Consider the following 20040-nt stretch of genomic DNA (forward strand, 5'->3'; position numbering starts at 1 on the left):
TTTATTGTTTAAAGCATCGACCTAGCTTAAGAGCAGCGGAGCGCTGTACAGAGTGTGGGTAGCCGGCATTTGGGTTGGTGTCTTAACAGTGGCGCAGTACTGTGAGATGTGTGTGTGTGTCGGTATGTGCATCCATTGGAATTAGTCTTTGGTCAGGTGTTGTTTAAAGAGCCATGTTTTTAGAGATCTGCAAAATTGGAGAATTGTGGAGGAATTACAAGCTGACACCAGGATCGAGTTCCAGAGGGTGGGTGCATGACAACAGAAGGATTGTTTGCGGGTCCTCTCTCTGCAGACGAGTTGTGATTCAAGCCGGTTGGTCGATTTGCTGCACGAGGAGCATATGCCACCAGGTACGCTGGTGTGTTACTCGTGACTGCTTTGAAGAGCATACTTGCAGTCTTGAACAGTATCCTGGCTTGGAGTGTAAGCCAATGTAGTCCGCATAGGATGGAGTAATTCAGTCAAATTTCTGTGCTGCCATAATAAGACGTGCTGCAGCGTGGTGGACTGCTTTTAGGGGAGCCAAGTGAGCAGCTGGGAGCCCTGTCAGACGAGCATTTCCCCCACTGATGTGAGAGACCACGAGGGCCTGCACTAGGTTCCGGAAGTCCTGTGGCGTAATGAAGGGTTCGATTTTTCGAAGGGTAGAGATTCTGGGCCCCTGTTAGAGGGTGCCACAATGTTGGTGGAGTAGTACGCAGCTTTGGCCTCGGTAATCAGAATCCTATGGTTTGCGCTCAGAGATATGTGGTTGGTGAGGTCTCCAGAGTTATGATTTTTGTGCCCCCGTTTCTGTAAGGCTCTGATTGAGCGTGTGTTGGAGGCTAGCTCGGGGGTGTACCATTGGGCGGATGGTTTGGTCATAGCCGGCTGGATTTTAGGGGGACATGAGTGTCCAACAGTTTCATAGCAGAGTTGTTGAATGATTCCAGGAGAACCGAAACATTCCTTGTGTTGGGGAAGTCTGCAAAGTTTGCTTCTAGCTCATTGACCAGGAAGGTCTTGAATGAGAAGCGTTGAGTGAGGAAGAGTTTAGCCCGACATTTGTGAGCCGTAGTCGAGTGGGTGACTGATAATATGATGGCGGCATGGTCAGACCAGTCTCAAGTCGGATAGAGTCTGCACAGGTGATGCAGGGGATGATGTGAAGACTAAGCATAGGGTGTTGCCTTTGTTGTGCGTGGGGGATAGCACAATTTCCTTAGGATCCATGGAAACGGTCAGTGTGAAAAGCATGCTTCGAGTGGGGTTGTCAGCCGGTGATTCAGGGGCGTTTAAAATCACAGAGAAAGACATTATTTAAATGTGCTAATTTGGCAGAGGAGACTAAGTCGAGATGTCTGCAATGAAAGAGTCACAGTAGATGAGGTGGAAGGCAATCGATTCCTTGTGCAATAGAGGGAACTGATTCAAATGCGCTTGTTCTGGGAGAGGAGATAATGGAGCATGGCCAATCGCTCATGTGGATGATTGCCACTCCGCCCCCTATCCTTCCTGGCCGGTCGGCATGCTGGATGCAGTAGCCTTGGGGTAGGACGAGTTGGAAAACATGTGGTGACGATGGGGTAAACCATGTTTCAGTGATCAACAGCGCATCAAGGTTGTTGTACAAGAGGAGGACAGCAATCTCTGCAGCGTGAGCAACTGCTGAGCGAGCAATGATCAACATGAGAGGGCGTGTGCATGTGGTCTATGGGTGTTGGATGGTGGCAAGGCCAATATTGATGAGGTTCTCTAGGGTAGCTTGCCGGGGCTGCCCAGGGCACTTGGCCATTCAAACCCTAGTGAGAGTGGGGATGGGCTGTGGAGGGAGGAAAGCCATGGTGATGTCTTTTGGTGAGTAGCAGAAGTAGCGATTAGTTTTTAGGTGAAATGCAGGATAGTAGGGCAGGCCCTTGGCCCTGTCAGGCCCGAACAGGCACAAAAAGGTGAGGTCCTTGTATGTGCAGGTGTTTTGCTGAGGACGCCTAAGGAGGACTGATTAAGCATGTGGGCAGGTGGAGCAACTGAGAGGTAGGGCCTGGTCACGCGACCAGCAGCCAACTCAAAGCAGTCTCAATGTAGTTAGGCCCCAAATGCATGTCAGAGAAGGCATGTCTGGTAGGTTTGGCCTAGAAGTGCCTGCATCCTGAGACTGGCAAATTAGAAGCCGAGAGCAAGGTACCCCAATATTAGCTATGACAAATTTCAGACTGAGTTTGAGTGGCAGTGTCGGTACTGACTGACACATGGCACAATGGGCATTCCTCAATATTTAGGGCCCCAGCTGAGTTACATATGAAAATAAAGGACTACTTACCTGAGACAGAAATAGTCTATGTTGCTTCTTTGTCACAAACTCCCGGATTGTTTTTAGTATGCAAAGTCCTTTGATGAAACGACACAGTAGGAACTTGTTGTTCAGAGATTTAAAGGAAAGTGCTGCAAAAAGCGCAGTCCAGCAAAGTGCTTCGGTTCACAGCACTGACTACAGTATGTTTGTGTTAGGCAGAATCCTGGCAGTTCCCTTGGGGAACACTGCAAAAAGATTAAGACTACAGGAGTAAGCAGTAAACCCAATTGGTAGCAGTCTGCACCGCCCAGATTTACCTGGTAGCTGTGGCTGAGCAGTCAGACCTCTCTCAAGAAGAGTAGGGCAGTATGTAGAGTATACACAATAGGGCCAGAAACACAGTAGAGCAAACAAACACTGACCAGAGCTTTGTATAAAAAGTATATAAACATTTATTAAAAACACACTTTAAGTCATATACTAACACTCTCAATCAAAAGCAAGTTAAAACACAGTCAGGTAAAAGTATACACACCTCCCTTAATGATTATCAAACAAGTCTAGGTTAAAACACTGCTATTTGTTAGAACAGAGTTGAGCGCTTAACCAAGATGGCACTCTGATGATGTAGTTAAAGGGAGGGAAAAAGACAGGGCATAGAAATAAAACAGTTCCCAACACTTAAGAATTCAGAGCAAGTGGAGAAAGGCAGATTATACTGTAGAGCCAAAGTTCAGAGGCCAGGCCCACTTTAAATGGAGCAAAGCGAAATGTGCCCGGGATCACACGGTTTAAAGTGCACTAAAAGTCTTTGCAGATTGTTCAAACGAGGTTGGGGTGATTCAAAAGATATAGTTAGAAGGCCTGGGGCCAACCCAGTTTAGAAGGCAAGGATTTAAGGGTCACCTCTAGCAATCTGTAGAAAGGGAGGCCAGGCAGGACACAGTACCTTAAAGGGAAAGGAAGCTCCAGCGGGGGCTCCTGGCAGTGGTTGAAGTTCGTGGTTCCGACCAGGGGAAGAGAAGATCTCGTCGAGGAGGAAACGTGAAGTCGTTGGACTGCACAGGGATGAAACCAGCCGCGGAGTTCCCGATTAAAAGGTGCGGTCCTTTTATTTGCGGTCAAAAGTGGCGAGCTGGGCTATCCGGCCGTCGGGGTGCTTGGCACGGGCGATTCGACCAAGGGCCGTCTTTGGAAGGCGAAAAGGGTGAACTGGTTGGTCCCACCAGCTCAGAGGAAGAAGACTCGTCCAGCAGAAGATCTTCTCTTGTCGTCGGGAAAGTGGTGAGGTAGCTGCAGCAGGGTTTCACCGGTGGTGTCGTTGTTGCAGATGGCTCAGCTTCGTCCCTCTTTGGATTCTTAGGACCTGTGGCGACTTATGAAGTTCCAGTCCCAAAGGCCCTGCTTTTATGCAGCAAAACCCAGTCCAGGGTGCCAATTCCCCCCTCCACCCTTCCTGTGGAACCCAAACAGAGTGGTACCATTTGGAGGGCTTCTGTGGAGAAACCCGCCAAAAAGTGGAACAAAGGGCTCGACCTTGGTCAGAGTTACAGAGACGGACACAAACGCCATTTTAGAATTGAGTTCTGGCAAAAAGACCCAACCGGTGATTTAATATTAAATAAATAAACCAGCGGTATCTTTAACATTGCACCAAAAAGTGGTGCGTTTAAAATGAATGGGAAAATCCCATAGAGAATATTCCGGTGGAATATTTTGCGTGGTAACCACTGCCACCAACCAGAAACTCGACAAGGGGGGACTGGACAGTGCCCCCTTGAAAACAGACCCAGGGGCAATCGAATTACCCCTTTCCAGTACTTCCACAATATGATGTTTTGTACTGGTTCCGTTCACAATTTTGGACTAGTAAAGCCAATGGTGACTTTACATGCCGTGGGACACAGTAGTCAGTCCCAGGGTATGGAGTCTATGTTTGGGGGGGTCACTGTGACACCCCTGTGTTACTGCACTGAGGGTGCTGTGTAACACGCATACCAAAAAACAGATGATACCCAATGGAGTAAAAAGAGACCCCATAGCCCATAACAAGCCAAAGACATACCTCAAATCATGCCTAAGAGTGGGAGTAAAAGAGTCTCACTCTTAGCAGCAGAAAAAAACAAACCCCAAATCACTAGGTTTGGGAAATTAGCCTTATAAGAGAATTCTCCCTAACAGTTTGGAAAACTCCTGAAAATTGGGATTGGCTAGAGGGACACTTCTTCGTGCATAATAGCAGGACAAGAGTGGGAAGACAGAAGTAAGACCCCTGAAGAATGTGGGAAAAAAATACCAAATCGCAAGCAATGCAAGAATCAACATATGACCTTGAGCAGAGGAAAAGATTAGGGAGCAATATTAAAGGGGCGGAGCTGGTGTGTGCACATATGCCATGTTGCGATCAATTATTGAATGTTTTGCTGTTGAATTGGCCAGGAGGAAAGGAAATTCCATAATTAGAGGGTGGGGGACTGGCTGTAATTGCCCTGATAAGTGTAAATATGTGGAATAGTTAAAGGTGTTGGGTAGCAAAGGCGGCTACAGTCCTTTTCTGTAATCATAGTCCTTTGCAATGGTCATCTTTTGTTCTTCCCTTCAGACTGCCACCATCATACAGCAAGGTAGTAATGAGTGCAGTGATAAAACTATCATCCCAATGTGTGCTACCCACTGCAAAGTTTGCAGATTCAGGACAGTTTCACTCATTGGGTACTTGTTAGGTAAGATTTTCTTTTTGCTGCTTTCCCTCCATAGACATCTATGGAAGCACCGACGTTTTTGCTTTTGTTTTGTGCCTGTCTCAGCTATTGAAGACAAGTGGAGCCTTTTTAGTTCACTCGCCTTGCTAAGCTCATTTGTTTTGGGGACACTGATCAGTCCCTATGGCTATCAGTGCAGGAGAACTCCTTTCGCCATTATGGAATACGTTTTTATACCACTGTATTCTTCACCTTACAGTAAAGAGCGGTAAAGATACTTTGTGTCCCTATAACTTTGTTTTTCGTAACTTGGTGGTTACTTACATGATGTGACCAGGACAGCTGGTGGCAGCTGATCTTTTTCTAGCTAAGAAACTATGGGCCTCATTATGATTCTTTTAATTGTCTTGTGAACGTTTGCATTTTATTGCTTAATGTCTTTTAGAATACCATTTACTCTAAAATAGCCATGCCATGAGATCTTCACCTGTTTATTTATGTAATTAATTTGTTGTTTGCTCCCAAGACACAGAGGTGACACTGCGCTAGAGATTCAATATACAGATTATATATACATGACGTGGTTACATGGCATGGTAGTGATAAGTTACGGGAGGTACACAGATTCATGCATATTTGTTGAAGAGAGCAGTTTTGATTTGTTTGCATAGGTTCAGGTAGGAGGGTTCATCTTTGATGGAAGGTGGGAGGGCGTTCCACAATGTGGGAGCGATGACAGTGAAGCTTGATCCCCTTGCTCTTTTTCTGGAGAATCTGGGGGTGGTTTCTGAGGTGGAGGAGTGCAAGCTGTTTAGGCTGGATTTTTTGGTGATGCGGGGGTGAGGTAATGAATGGCAGTGTTGTGGAGGCATCGATGAGTGATGGATAAGATTTTGAATTTGATGCAAGCCTTAATTGGAAGCCAATGAGCTTCACTTCTCATTAGGGAGATCAGATCTGATCGTTTGAGGTCCCACACTGCTCTGAGGACGTTGTTCTGGGTCAGCTGAAGTTTATTTAGGTTTTTAGAAGAGCTTCCTGCAAGGATGGCATTGCAGTAGTAAAGTTTGCTGCCGATGATGGCTCTGGCTAGAGTAAGGCATCTTGTAATTTGGCCTTTTAGCTGCCCTCTCAGTGTCCGATTTACCATATAATGTAAGCGCTTTCCTGGGGAAAGCTCCAGCATTGCGGGTGGTAGGAAACATTTTCTTTTTGCAGCTTTCTTCATGTTAACCTTTATGGGACACCATTACTTTTTGCTTTCTTTAAACTCATGACCTGACTTTGTGGACGTACGTAAAGCCTACAGCTTAACTTTCCTTACTTTGTGCTCATGTTTATGAGGGGACTGATTAGTCCATAACATTATCAGTGCTAAGAAACTATGGGCCTCATTACGAGTTTGGAAGTACTTTGGCGTTAAATCTGCCCAAATACAGCCAAACTCAATCACTGCTACTGCCACTTGATCCCACAGTTTTACTGCAGGATTACAAGTGCTAGTAGGGTGATGTAAGTCACCATTTTTGTAGTCTATAGGATTCTATGTGGATTTTCATGGCATTACCGTTGGTGGTAATTCCGCTCGCAGTAATTCCGCCGATTTTTGGTGGTAAGGTGGAGGATTTACCTCCAGCATTTTGCTGAGGTCTATCCTCTGCCTTCCCAACAAACTCATACTGTGGCAGTGTGTAATGCAGCAGTAACAAAATTACTGCTGTTTTTACCAAAGCACTGTACTTGTAACAAGGCCCTTTTCTCTTTAAGTTATGTTATTCTTAATTACACCATGCACCGCTGCCATTTTTCATGGTCTCCAGGTGGATCTGGAAAGGATTTGGGATGGTTAGTAGGGTTGAGAAGGGACAAGTCCAAAAGAGCCTTTATGTGCTGTTTGTAGCTTCAGTTCAGAAAAAAAGTCACTGTGTGCTGGTATGGTTATAGTTGATAGGCATTTTGTGATGTTTTGTGTGTCGGTTGTACGCAGGTGTTTTTATGTGCGGGATGGGTTTTGTGCAGAGTTGGTAGAGTGCCTGTAGCCTGGGAGTTTTGTGGTGAAGCTCTGGGTTGGGTGGTGGGTATGCAGAGTGTTAGAGAGTTATTAGCAGGGATAGTCGGGGGTTGTCTCGGTTGTTTTGCACAGGGTTAACCATTCTGCTTATTTTTATTTGTTTAGTATCAGACATTTCTTTGGGTGGTCCAGTTTGGTAGTGTTTTCTTGCGTTGCAGTGGTGTTTTTTTTTCTTTCTGGTGAGTTTGTCAGCTTGGTGCATTAAAGAGCCTTGTTTTTAAAAGTTTCCTTCTGCTGTTCGTATTTCCTTTGGGAGTGAGTGCCATAAACTCACTGCTATGCAAGAGAATGCCGATCCTCCAAATTTTTGTTTTGCATATTGTTTTGGTTCGAGGCAGATGTCATTGCTGGATCTTAGTGATCAAGTTGGTTTGTAGATGGTGATTTTTTCCTGTATGAATTCCACTCTTTGGCCGCCGATCACTGTGTGTGTTATACAGAGAGTTTTGAACAAGATTTGTTTTTTGACTGGTTGCCAATTCAGTGTTCTTAGTGCTGGGGTGATATGCTCTCTCCTAGTTAGTCTAAGGAGTGATCTTGCAGCCACGTTCTGTATTCATTGTAGCTTACTCATGAGGTATGCTGGCATTGCGAGGTAGATGCTATTGGCATAGTCTATTCCTGATACGACGAGAGAGATGACAGCGAGTGTTCTGTGTGTGGAGAGGTAAGGAAGTATCTTCTTGACTCTGTGTAGGTGAAAGAAGCATTTCTTAACTACTGCGTTGACGTATGGTTCTATTGTTAGTTAGTTATCCATTAGGATTCCAAGATTTTTTTACCACTTTGGGTGGTTCTGGCTGGTTCCCTAGCTCGGTGGGCCATGGAAGGTGATTGTTGGGTGCAATCATGATTTCTATTTTGTCCAGGTTTAGTTTAAGGTTGTTGGTGCTCAACCAATGGTTTAGTACAGTGAGGCAGTCAGCGAGTGTTGGGTTTTGTTGTTAGCTGGCGTTGATTTTATAGATGATTTGAGTGTCATCTGTGTAGTTATAACAAGTGAGGCCATTTTTTTTTATGAGGTTGATCGGGGGTCATGTATATGTTGAAGAGCAACAGGGATAGCGATGAGCCCTGTGGCCCTCTGTATGTTGTTTTCCGAGGTGTTGACTTCAATGGTGCTAGCCAGGTTGTTTGTTCTTTCTGTCAAGAAGGATTTTAGCCAGAGGACAGTTTTGTTGCTGATACCAATATTTTCTAGTCTTTTGATGAGTGGATCTTGGTTGAGTGTGTCGAAGGCTACTGAGAGATTGAGTAGTATTAGTGCTGAGTTGACGTTGGTACTACGTTGGTCTTTAGATCGACCCATATAGAAGATAGTAGTGCATTTTCCATTCCTCTCATGGGTTTGAAGCCTACTTGTGCCTGATCCAACAGCCAGTTGTTTTCTACATATTCCAAGATGAGTTCATAAATCTAGCTTTCAAGTAGTTTCGCCGGGTAGGGGATATTTGAAATTGGTCTGTAGTTGGTTAGGTCTTCCATGTTTCCTGAAGTATCTTTGAGGAGTGGCTTGATGTAGGCTGATTTTAAAGCTCGTGGCACGGCTCCTGTTGCTAGTGAGTGGTTAAAGAGGTTGCAGTAATGTTCTGAGTGTGTTCTCTGTGTGAGAATGATCTTGTAGACGTTGGTGGTCATGGGTCTTCTGGAGAGCCCGCTCTGTTGCTTTTGCTCACCAGGCTATGGAATTTATCAGACAAGATCATCGGTAGGTGGTTTAGTGTAGTCGTTGGTTCTGGTGTTGACTGGTTGAGGTAGTCAGTGGTTCTTTTTGGCTTGCTTTCTACGATTCCCTGGAAGCTGGTAATGTTATTTTTGAAGTGGTCTGCAAGGTTATCACATAGTTTTTGCATAGGGGTTGGTGTGTTGTTGCGCGTGGGTGGGTTTCTTATTTTGTGTATGATGTTGAACATTTCTTTCTGGGTGTTGCTTGATTTTGTGATCCATTCGTTGTAGTTTGCCTTTTTTGCTTTGAGTATTTCGGCTTTGTATAATGGAATCTGTCACTGCTATGTGTTTCTTTTGTGTTAGTCATAGTTTTCCTCCATTCTTATTCCAGTTTCTGGTCAGGTTTTTTCAGTGCTTTGAGATGTGGCATAAACCACCTTGTCATTGTTTTCTTTAGTGAGGGGGTGAAAGATTTTTCAGGTGCAATGTCATCTAGTGTTTTCGTAATCCATTTTTGGATTGTGTCTGTTATTCTATGCTGGCTGAGTCAAGGGTGGTAATTGCTGGTTTTGCAGCTTCCAGTCTCGTGCTGTGGTCCACACTATTAATGGCTCTTCAGTTTCTTTTCAGAAATCAATTGTTTTTGGGAGGTTGTCAGGAATCCTTGTTGGCGGTTGGATCATGAACGGTATAATGAGGTGGTCACTCCAGAGGATTTGTATCAGAGATGCTGTTGAGAATAACAAGTTACTTAACCCTGGTAACGTTCTTTCGACTGGATGTTCCTCCCACGTATTCCTCATCTTTTGATATTATCTTTCAGCTTAAGTTGCTTCAGGGAAAAAAAGGCTTCAGCAGAGGGCGATGTGCGTCAATGCAATCGACACAATGTCCCTCAAGGGAGTCGACGTCATTGTCGGTATATATGGCACGTGCAGTGCCCGTTGGCTTCAGTTCCGTTTATACGCCTTCCTCTGGCAGAAATACCCACGTTAGTGAGTCCAACACAGTACCAGACTTTGAAAGAGTTTAAAGTGTAACGCCGGGAAATTCTACAGCAGGGTAGGTTTATAGAGGCGATGAGGAGTACATGGGAGGAACATCCAGTTGAAAGACCGTAAGCAGGGATAAGTAACTTGATCTTCGAATGTATTGTGTCCTCCCACAAATTCCTCATCTTTTGATAAACTCCCAAAGCATTGTAAGGTCTTGGAGGAGGGAGTAAGAATTTTCAGACTGAAGATTTGTCATCAATTGAATGTATAACAGCTTTCCCAAATCATCCTTCCTGGCTAGAGGATGAATCCAGACAGTAATGTTTAGTAAATGTGTGAAAGGCAGACCAAGTGGCTGACGCACAAATGTCTTTTATAGGCACCCCTCTTTCCAGAGCAGAAGATGTTGCCCTGCCCCTTGTGGAATGAGCTCTCAGGCTTTCATGGGAATCTTTCCTGGACAATCTGTAGCATTTTGTAATAGCAAGAATGATCCAAAGTTTGTTTTGTAACTGGAAGACCCTTGTTTGTGTCCAGTGTACCCAATGAAAAGCTGATCATGTTGACGTATTTCTGCCATTTGTGAAACATAAAAGCTCAAAGCGCTTCTGGGGGTCGAGCCTTTGTAGCCTTTCCTCTTCCTTCCCAGGATGAGGAGGCGCATAGAATGCAGGTAGCATCATTTTCTTAGATACGTGTAAATCTGATAACATTTTTGGCAAAAAAGAAGGTTTAACCCTAGGTATTGTCCTTGTAAGAAATAGTAAATGGAGGCATTCTAGATAAGGCTTGCAATTCACTCACCCTGGGGGGCTGATGTCAATGCGACTAACAGAATGGTTTCAAAAGTTAGTAGACTTAGTGGACATGAATGGAGTGGCTCAAAGAAGGGACACATCAGACATTTCAATACAAGATTAAGGTCCTAAATTGGTACTTGGAAAAGGTGTAAGCGGGAACATGTTAGTGAGTCGCTTTAGAAATTGTATGATTATTGGCATCTTGAAGTAGGATACCTCTTCTGACATGCGCTTGAAAATTGAAAGCACCGCCAAGTATCCTTTAATGGTCCCAATCTGGAGCCCCAGATTTACGGAATGTAGTAAAAAGGACAGCACCTTAGGTGTATTGCACTGAAAACGGGACACATCTTTTTCCCTGCACCAGCTGCAGAATTTGTTCCAATGGCAGCGGTACAAGGATTTAGTTGCTGGCCTTCTGGCCAAAAGCAAAATCTCCATTACGTCTTCCGTGAGGTCCCAATCCTTACATCTCAACCTCTCAGAAACCATGTGTGAAGGTTGAGTGTCTTGACCTCTGGATGGAGTACCCGGCCCTCCTCTTGCAAGACTCTCTTTGTGGAAGACGCATTGGAGGGCAGATATACATGTCCAGAAAGTCAGGGTACCACGTCCTCCAGGCCCAATCCGGGTTAATTAGGATATGATATGATAGGTTATTTATAACGCGCTTAATACCCAGAGGTTTCTAAGAGCGGAGCTGGGGTTCGAACCTGTATTGCTCCATGTCGTCTTGCTTCGAAGGCGAGCATGTTGCCCTAAGTTATCCTCCCTAGACTAATCGGATCATGGATTTCCCGAACCTTGTGATCACGTGAGCAATGACGGGGACTGCAGAAACGCATACAGGAGTGGAAACTCCCAGTCCACTATGAACGCGTCTCCTAGAGCTCCTCTTGGGGGAAATTCCCTGGAGTAGAACAGTTTGCACTTCCGGTTGACCCTAGTCGCAAACAGATCCACTTGTGGGGTTCCCCCAAAGGGTGAAGATCTCTTGAAGGACTTTTTGAGCTAGTTGCCACTCGTGGGAGACTCTGCTCTGTCTGCTCAGAGCATCCGTCGCTGTGTTCTCCTATTCGGCTAGGTGAACTGCCGACATGGAGATTCCTTCTTGAATTGCCCAGAACCAGAGCTGCATTGCTTCTCTGCACAGTGGTAGTGACCCTGCATCTCCTCTCTTGTTGAGGTAGTACATGGCCAACGTGTTGTCCATCATTACCAGGACATTCTGTCCCCATACAGAGGGCAGAAAGGCCTCCAGCGCTAGTCTGATTTTCCTCAGCTCCAAAAGGTTGATATGTAGTTTGGACCCCGATGGAGACCAACGATCACGGATTGTCAGATCGTTAGCGTTGGCTCCCCACCCCATAAGTTAAGCGTCCGTAACTACTGTTCTCTCCGGCTATGTTTGCCAAAAAGGTTCTTCCTTCAGAATGTTGTCCTCGCAAGCCCACCACAGGAGATCCTGTGTGACTCTGTTTGGGACCTGAAGGGGTTCTGTCATCCTGCCCGAGAATTGAGACCACTGTGTCCTGACAGCCCACTGGAGGGATCTCATTCTCAGGCGAGCCTCTGGCACCAGGAAAATGAAGGATGCCATGTAGTCGAGCAACCTCTGAAAACCGAAGGACGGAAGACTCTGGGCACTCTGGAATTTGGTGACCATCTGCAGAATGTGTTGAGCTCTGCAAGACTTTTCACAAGGATGCATCCAGGACTGCTCTGATAAACTGGAGTCTTTGAGATGGTATCATCATGGGATGCTTATAATTGAGGGAGAATTCCAGTCTATGGAGAGAGTGGCAGGTTATGATGATATATTCCATGGCCTGTTCGGGAGAATGTGCCCTGATCAGCCAATCATCCAGGTAGGGGTAGACATGAGCCCCCCCCTCTCCTGAGACTCGTTGCCACCACCGCCATCAGCTTGGTGAAAACCCTTGGGCCGGAGGTCAACCTGAATGGCAAAACTCGAAACTGATGATGAGAACCACCAACTGTGAAACTCAGGCACTTTGTGTGCTTGTGATGGATAGGCACATGAAAGTACACTGTGTATGCTGTGAACAAGGTCTTTGCTTTGCTTTTCCTGGACCGCTGAACCTTTAAGAATCCTATATGAACCGCCTTTCGGGTGCAGAGTTTGGCAATGAGTTCAGGTGCACTGCAGTCAGCCGGAGGAAGGCAGAGGAAGGTTTCCTGGGATGGACGAGACCCGGATCCTGAGAAGCGCCAGGCCGCGAGGAGTTCTAGACCTGGTCCCTCAGCCTGCATGACTTTTGAAAAGTGCCTATTACTACAAAACCTGCTGGTAAGTGCAAAGTAAAAACAGTATCATTAAACATTTCACTTGCTTCAGACCTTGATTGCACAGATAGAAGTGACGACCGAGGATGTGAACCATCTCACACTGAACCATTGTCATAGCAAGACCGATCCTCATCAGTGGAGGCTACACTTTCTCCCAAACCTGACCTACCAGCACTACAACCCGCTCCCCCACCCTTAATTTACTACCCAACGGCTTGGCGTTCTCCAGCGTTGATTAAGGCATAGGCTGAAGTAGGTGCTATGCTAGTTACGAAAGCCCTGCCTGTCTTGGGACAAGGAGGGAGTGAGGAGTCCCCATGGAGGAGGGGCTGCAAGTTTCGGTGCGAGGAGCCATTTGTGCCTATATGAAATACCGGAAGAAAAAGTGGGCGTAGTACTGGGAAACAATCCCCCAGGTAGCCCTGGGGTCAACAATGAATCACTGGCAAGGGATTTCGGTTTTGAACGAACTAACGATTTAGCCCTTAAACCCACCTCCTCGTAACAGCAAGGGAACCTGAGAACGCTGGACGAACCCCCATCGGCCTATTTATAATCACTTGCTCAAAAGAAGATATTGACCATAACAGCACAAGTCCACAACCCAACATCTCTAAACAGACTATCAGCGGAGGCCTCACTTGCTACTTCAAAGGCAGAGGCACCGCTGTTGCCTTTGGATCCCACAAATAACTCCTTGTTGGCTAAAGCAGATTCTCCTGGATGCGACGCACGTTCGAATCCCAGACCTGGAGGGAATGTATCAAGGGAGGAAGAACCTGTGGAAATTGAGGTGACTTCCTCCCACCTACCAAACTCTATGACGGTGGTGCCTGGAGTAATGGCTGCATGGGAAGGTTCTGCTGCATTACTGGGGAAAAATTGCCTCAGCAGCCCTGTCAAAAACAGTAAGGGCCCTTGAGGTTTCATCCTTCATGCCTTTAAGGTCAAATAAAATCAGCAGCGGTTGAGGACCACCCCTGGCCTCAAAACTAACATTTTTTTAACTAAAGCCAAAATTGGCAACGAGAAAAAACATTCTTGAGATAACAGGCTATCTGACGCAGAAATTCTGGATGGAGGCAGAGAATTCACGCCTGACACTCTGGGCAATAGAACGGAACACATTCAAAACCGGAGTGGGGAGTCGGCTGGGCTCTGTGCCAGTTGGAAATCGGCTTCCAGATTCTGCAACCCCATCAAAGTCCCGAAAAGGGGGCTGCCTAGAATAAAAGCTGGCAGACAGAGCACTTACAACGCACATGGGCACTTTCAGACAACAGGCCCCTAAAATGTCAGTTGGCTATTAACAGTTCAAAAAGCTACAAGCCGGGGCCAGCCCGAACCTTGGGGCCAATAAACCAAAGTTCTGGATCCAAGTAACAGTCGGCCCAAACCTTATATGAGCACATGGTTTCAACGGAAGGTGAGGGATCAGATCTTGAGCGGGGGGCCTTCAGGGAGACTCCAAGTGCTTAATCACGAGTTGGAGCACCTGACCCCGCTCTTACAAGGAATCCATCAAACACGTCAACATCCTCACAGTCCGCACCAGAACTAGCAACAAGAAGACAAGGGAGGAGCACACTAGAACATCTGCAGTTCACCAGCGACCTCAACCCGTAAAGCCAGACCTGTTAACAATAATGTCATCCATAACTATTGTAATGGTACCATTTACCAAACTGTACAAGTCATTAAACGACACCTTGAAGGATCACACTACCATGTTGGCAATGGTTCACACCAAACTGACATTTGTAGAAGGGTTTGTAACCGGCTTGGAAACACGGAACAAGAAGGAGGTAGGAAACCCCAAATCAGACATGACTCGACCAGTACATTCTGTAGATCTTTCGGAAGGGCTACCTCAGAATAGGACGTAGAGACAGTGTTGGGGTCCTTTGAAGTGGCTAAAAAGCAAGGGGCTGGTGAAGTGCTGGGGGATACCATATACACAGTTTCGGAGAACACCTTGGTGGGGAGAGTCCCTGCATCGATTACGGTGGAAGAGGAACCCCTCAGCTCCGAAACCATCATGGACCCGACCGGCGAGGGAAAAAATTGGCTAGCAGTAAAAGCAAAGAATTTGGTATCTTCAAGCCAAAAAAAGAAGAAGACCAAAGTAATTCAACAGAGCCTTCTGATACAATCACTAAAACCGCTTTATCGTCCTCAAAGGCCGAGAGTACAACGAGACGCCTCAAGAACATGAAATCCTGGGCCCTCAGAGCAAGGGCAGGTTAGATACCCTCCCAACCCAAGCAACATACCCTCTTATTGCTGGTCATAGAAAAAGCAGATGATATCTCAGTCTCGGATTCAATTTACAAAGAAGTCTTTGAGTTGGCGTAAAACGATCTTATGAATCTGTCCGTATACTTGTTGGAAGAAGGTGGGTTGAGCAGAACCCCTGACCTCCTCGGGAAAACTCTAGCTCAACTCAGCCAGCACCCCTTCCCAAAGTAAAGGTAAATGTGGCCGTAGAGGCAAATCCCCCACAATTCCTTACCCTGGAGGAGAGAAGGAAGAAAACGGCCCTGAATTGTCACCTTGTCGATTTGCAGGTTGGGAACAACAACTCTGGAGGTGGCCAAAACACTTTAGATGGTTTAAATGATGTATGGATGCATACCCAAGGCCCACTATCACATTCATGAATTAACTGGGCTTGAATTTACAGCAGTCCGAGCAGGACAACATGGGAAAGCAGAGTCGCTCTGCAGGGGGACGACCGCACAATCCCACAAACGGTCTTATCGAGACCATACCGGCTAAACCAGAATGGATGGGTAAGGGGAGACCAAGTGGGAGGGCACCCTGCTCTCAAACAGGTCCTAACCTGGCAAAATCTACTTGCTCAATGAAGTGGGAAAGAATTGTAGACCACAACAACACTCTAATAATGAACAGAAAGAGTGTGATGGGTTTACTGCGCTGTATCCCAAACCTACGCCAAGTTTCATCTTCTGATTTGAAGATCATAGAATTTGTAGACGAGACACTGGCTGATAACATCTACCTTCATATTCCCTCACCAGTAGTCAAGGGTATGTTACTGGATGCAGCTGAAAGTTTTCTAATGCTGGGGTTTGACATCACCAGGGCAGAATATGCTACGGGGAAAGATCCTACGTTGAAGGCATACATCGACTGGCAAAACAGGACGGCTAAGGCACTAACTTGAAGGCAGTCTGCTGTGAAGGTCCAGCTCCCGAGGGTAGGCCAGAGTAAACAACAAGATGAGGGAAAACAACCCTATGAAAGCAAACCGGACACAGACATACCTGCTGGACGAGCTCTGCCCAAAGGGCCAACTTACTACAGGGAAGAATCTATATGCACAGATCATTTGGGCTTAGAGCTGATGAACTTTAGCATTACCATCCAGGCTAAAAACACTCTGGAGTCAAAAAGAGAGGTTTTGGCCCAGACGACAAAGGTGGCTAACCCCCTTGACAGGTATTCATGGTCATGGTTATCAGGGGTCTTGGCATCTAAGAAGAGCTCATAGCTGCCAGGAGGGACTCCCCTTAGACAACCAAAGATGGCCTAATGGAACACGAGAAGCTTCAAACACCTCATAGCCAAGAGCAATGTTAATTTGGGAGAATACGATCTACTACGATCTACTATGTTTACAAAAGACCTCGCTCTGTCAAAAACCATCCTTGGACGGATTCAAAGTATTTCTGAGCCCAGTAGCCAGGGGAGAAAAGTAAAGACAGTCTTCAGGACTCTTGACAGCAGTTAATTGAGGAGGTGGTCTGAAGCGAGCCCAACTGGTGTTCTCAAATCTCTTTGCACAGGAAATCATCGCCGAATGGTCACCCACACAGGGTGTGGCAACCACACCCATGACATCGCAATTTGCAATCAAATTTATATTGGAACCCATCGGCAATCATGAACAAAACGTTCCTGAACCTGATGGAATCAATCATTGATGATGCATATATTGAACAAGAAGCCCCAAGCGTCCTCTTGTGCAGAGACTTGAACACAAAACCTGTGTGACAGGGATGGGCACATTCGGACAAGGGTTTTAACCAAAACCCCTCAGCCGCAAGAGGCAAGACACGGAACGCCTTAATGGTAGACAGATATGTATCTTCTAAATGGCAATATGGCACAGGATATTCCCCCTCGTATGACTTGGACAAACGAGGGGGAAAAGGCAGTATTGGATTACATTTTTGTCTCTGGAACTTGTCACCCGGCTGTACAAACTTTCAGAGTAGTCACAATGACTCATAGAGACCATGAATTGCTAGAAATGTCATGGGAGGCAGAATCCCAGTGTCCGGGCCTCACATGGGCACAACCGGTAGACGATTTTAACGGACAAACAAAATTGAGCATGTCAAAAAAGGCAATCTAGCACCTCACGGAAAAACTTTTCAAACCACACACGGAGATGGAAGCATCTGATACGATTGTTACAGTGGACTATTCTCCCTTACAGACTTGCTTCTCTACCACAAATCGAGGGGGAGCTAAAAGCCAATCAACAACAACGCACTCCTTTGACGCAATGGTTGTGGAACAAAGGAAGTTAATAGGCGGAAGCATCGAAGAGCAGACCGAACAAAGAAACAAGAAGACATCCTTGTAGCAAAAACAGCAGTAAGGACTTACAAAAGATGGCTTTGTGCTCATAGACACAAACTTTATGAGCTGGACTCTGAGTCCAAGCTAAAAATAGTATATGGGAGACAAGCAAGAGACTTTTGGACACTTAAAAACTAATCGGCAGGGAAAGTAGAGCCCTCACAAATAAAAAATGTGCCGGGTGAAGTCTTGATTTCCCACTTCAGTAAACTGTATAAAGAAAAGGGAAATTCAACTCCTGTTCTGACCTTCGAGAAGACATCTTACTGGGATATTCCATATGACATTGAGACCATAATGACCAAAATAACAACTCAGACAATAACAGATTCATGGAGGAAGGCAATCGTGGTGCCGAAATGCGAAGACCTTTGGTTCCCTACTCCTTTGCAAACTATCTACCCGGCTAAAGCTCCAGGGTTGTAACGACCCATTTCAAACTGGGTTTAGAAGGGGGGTTTAGAAGGGGGATTGGAACATGAGCCAACATTTTGATACTAAGGTGGAAGGTAAAGGCCTGGGAAGGCCACACAAAGATATGCTTGGCCTTCGTGGACCTCGTCCAGGCTTTTGACCAGGTGGGTCAGAACTGCTGTGGCACAAACTGGGAAAAATGAAATGCCCGAGTCCATCCTTGCCCCTTTGATGGGACTCCACATGAACACATCAATAAGAACTAGATTAAACCAGTCGGGTTTACTATCAGCCGAAATACAAACTTTTAGAAGGCTAAAACAGGGATGTCCACTAGCACCGGAACTCTTTCTGGTTGACATTGGTGTTACACTGGATACAGCAAGAATTTTTCCTCCATGTTTTGGGGGGACCCATCTGAGTAGACCTCTCTATGCTGATCTAGTGTTAATAGATCAGACCCTGAATGTTTTGTGGTCTATGGTCTTGTGGTCTGCCGGGAGACCACGAGAATGGCTAAACTGTTGAATCACAGAATTAAATTGCAGTCAACCAAGTGCACTGTGTTATTTGTGTTCAATTATATTGAATAGAATGGAAGTCTACAAACCTTTTATTGCTAATGGAATATGATTAATTAGGCTAGCACAACAATCCAGAGCCACCCTGTGTTTTTTTTATATAGAAGAGCCCTCACTTTTCTATAAGGTGAGGGGTCTTCAACGTCCTGCTTTCTACTTCTGAAACTAAGGACTTGATCCAGAAGCAGGTCCATTTGCTGTGCTTCTGCAAACTCTATGGATGCTGTTCCAGGCATTTCAGGGTTTTAGTTTTCTTGGTCATCTCCCCAAACACTGCATCAGCTTGTTCAGTGGGCTCCAGGGTCTCAACTTCTTCGATGGAGGGAATCAACATTCTCTCACATATCAGTTGGGCTATGGGTTGGCCTTTACTCAATATGAATATAGTGTTCCTGCAGTTCAAATGAATTACCTTAAACTCCCCTCACAAAACCCAGTAGATTACTCTGCCTCAGACTTCTAGGGAATACTCATCGGCCAGCCCAGACTTCAGAGCTATTGTTCCATATGTCCCTTCCGGGATCTTCATTTTCAGCCCAGTATGTGCTGTTGCTTGCCCACATGGTGGGATGGTTACCTCTTCATTTCCATATAAGTCACAGCCTGCTGCTGCCATTGTCACTAGAGTGGGAAATCTGGCTGCCTGTGTTACTCTCCCCACAACCCTCAACATTGTATCTGGGGAATAGTGTTCCTGGGCACTTCTTTCATCATGTTGGAGTCTGGCCCTCAGAGACCCTGGTCGTTGCTAGACTGTGCTTTTGACATGTTGCCTCCTGGACAGTGGGTTGCTTCCAGTGGTTGTTGGACCCATTGTGTCCTCAGTGGTCTGGAATGGGCCAGTGCTCTGTTAAATTTCCTGCCCTACGGATCTTCATGGCTTGTCTGTCCTACCTGGGACAACTTGTGGAGAGGGTAGCCACGTTTCTTCTTCCTGCCCTAGGTATTCTCTTGGCATGGATGTCCCTGCTCGGGTGAAGTTGGGAGGTGTCATCCCCACTTCCAGCTGAGTGGATCTGACTTTGATTTTCTCACTCCCTACTTGGGTAGTACTCCAGAGTCTTAGGTCGTATTGATGGGTTTCTCACCAACACTCTTCTAGCTTTGTTTGTTAGTTCCAGTAAAGGGTATATGGCACCTCTGACTAGCTCAGCAACCAAAAGTGCATAAAGCGCCTGACTCACTTCAGCAACCTTCCTAGCCTTCTCTGTGGCCCCTACCAGTTGCAGTCTCCAGGACTTCAACTGGTCTCTTGCCTTTTGGTGTACTTTCCACCTGGGGAGTGGTCCCCTGCATCTGACCCTTCCTGGTCCCTGGCTCTGCTCTCAGTTGACCCTGCTGGCTCATACTTTTCAGCTCTTGCCTCCACCTTTTCTCATTACTCCACCACCTCCTGTTTTAGCACTTACTCATCCACCTACCCTGCCCTCACTCACTCGTGCTCCACTGGCTTCTCATGCAACCTCTCCCTTGCTCTTTCCGCCTTCAATCTCTCTCCAGGACTTCATTTTGTCTGTATGCTGCCAGGAACCTGTCCCTCTGCCACAAAAAGCTAGTGGAGGCTGGCTGACTTTTATACTGTGGGTAAAAAAGTGATTGGGCAGTTAGGGCGC

At 46.2% G+C, this 20040-nt stretch overlaps 1 protein-coding gene across 2 annotated transcripts in view; it reads right to left on the minus strand.

Annotated features, from left to right (window-relative positions):
• Window positions 1-20040, minus strand: part of BBS4 (Bardet-Biedl syndrome 4) — a 614420-nt gene that overhangs the window by 102141 nt on the left and 492239 nt on the right. The window lies entirely within an intron of this gene.

The sequence above is a fragment of the Ambystoma mexicanum genome, chromosome 11 (assembly GCF_040938575.1).
Source record: "Ambystoma mexicanum isolate Mex_15411 chromosome 11, UKY_AmexF1_1, whole genome shotgun sequence".
Lineage (NCBI taxonomy): Eukaryota > Metazoa > Chordata > Amphibia > Caudata > Ambystomatidae > Ambystoma > Ambystoma mexicanum.